Source organism: Neopelma chrysocephalum, unplaced genomic scaffold, assembly GCF_003984885.1.
Source record: "Neopelma chrysocephalum unplaced genomic scaffold, ASM398488v2 Primary Assembly neopelma1_158033, whole genome shotgun sequence".
Taxonomy (NCBI): Eukaryota; Metazoa; Chordata; class Aves; order Passeriformes; family Pipridae; genus Neopelma; species Neopelma chrysocephalum.
Window position 1 is genome coordinate 1 of NW_020934791.1, and position 1,357 is coordinate 1,357.

General features: G+C 45.1%; 1 long non-coding RNA gene across 1 annotated transcript; it reads right to left on the minus strand.

Annotated features, from left to right (window-relative positions):
* Positions 1 to 858: 858 nt before the first annotated feature.
* LOC113962386 lies at positions 859 to 1,304 on the minus strand. Its single transcript, XR_003532537.1, has 3 exons — positions 1,293 to 1,304; positions 1,087 to 1,195; positions 859 to 951 (listed from the first exon to the last, which is right to left on the minus strand). It is a non-coding gene; the product is annotated as an uncharacterized LOC113962386 (long non-coding RNA).
* Between the last annotated feature and the right edge of the window lie 53 nt (positions 1,305 to 1,357).

Consider the following 1,357-nt stretch of genomic DNA (forward strand, 5'->3'; position numbering starts at 1 on the left):
CTCAAGGGAAAAGGAGATGGAGACTCATCTCAAGGGAAAAGGAGATGAAGAGAGAACCAAACAGACTAATTCCAGCCCAGGAGTTTGAGGAGCCAAAGGAAAACTCCACTGCCACTATTTTTATGTCCCAGTGAGGAGATGAAGGGTCATTTCAAAGGAAAAGGACATGAAGGGTCAACTCAAGGGAAAAGGAGATGGAGACTCATCTCAAGGGAAAAGGAGCTGACGGGTCAACTCAAGGGAAAAGGAGATGAAGGGTCATCACAAGGGAAAAGGAGATGAAGGGCCATCTCAAAGGGAAAAGTAGATGGAGACTCATCTCAAGGGAAAAGGAGATGAAGAAAGAACCAAACAGACAAATCCCAGCCCAGGACTTTGAGGAGCCAAAGGAAACTCCATTGCCACTATTTTTATGTCCCAGTGAGGAGATGAAGGCTCATCTCAAGGGAAAAGGAGATGGAGACTCAACTCAAGGGAAAAGGAGACGGAGACTCATCTCAAGGGAAAAGGAGATGAAGGGTCAACTCAAAGGAAAAGGAGATGGAGACTCATCTCAAAGGGAAAAGGAGATGAAGACTCATCTCAAAGGGAAAAGGAGATGAAGACTCAACTCAAGGGAAAAAGAGATGAAGGGTCATCTCAAAGGAAAAGGACATGAAGGGTCATCTCAAGGGAAAAGGAGATGGAGACTCATCTCAAGGGAAAAGGAGATGGAGACTCATCTCAAGGGAAAAGGAGGTGAAGACTCAACTCAAGGGAAAAGGAGATGGAGACTCATCTCAAGGGAAAAGGAGATGAAGAAAGAACCAAACAGACTAATTCCAGCCCAGACTTAAAATAATTTAGTGCTTTACTTACCAGGGAAGACACCAGAGCAGAACTGGACACACTGGGGACTTTGTCCACGATGGCTTGTTTCATGTATCTCTCGATGGCCTGCAACATTGTTCCCTGGGAAGGGGAAAAGGAGGGAAAAAAAGTGTGGGTGCTTTGGAGGAAGAGAATAAAAGCAGCAGAAATAAAAGCAGCCTTTTGTGGTTCAAACCCACTCGTGTTTCCCAGGGCAGGGAGGTGGTTTGTACTCACGTCAGTGATCCTGCACAGCGCTCGGATGGCCGGCCCACGGTAAACATCCTCCTTCCCTGTCATGTCTTTGGTCAGACTGGAATGATCACAGACACCCTGTTAGAATTGCCTTCATATCTCCATGTTTTGTGATACATCTCCTTTTATGTCTTCCTTAATATCTCCTTAATATCTCCTTAATTTCCCCTTAAATCATCCCCTTAAACCATCTCCTTGATATCTCCTTAAACATCTCTTGATTTCTCCTTTACCATCTTCTTAAAACGCCTCC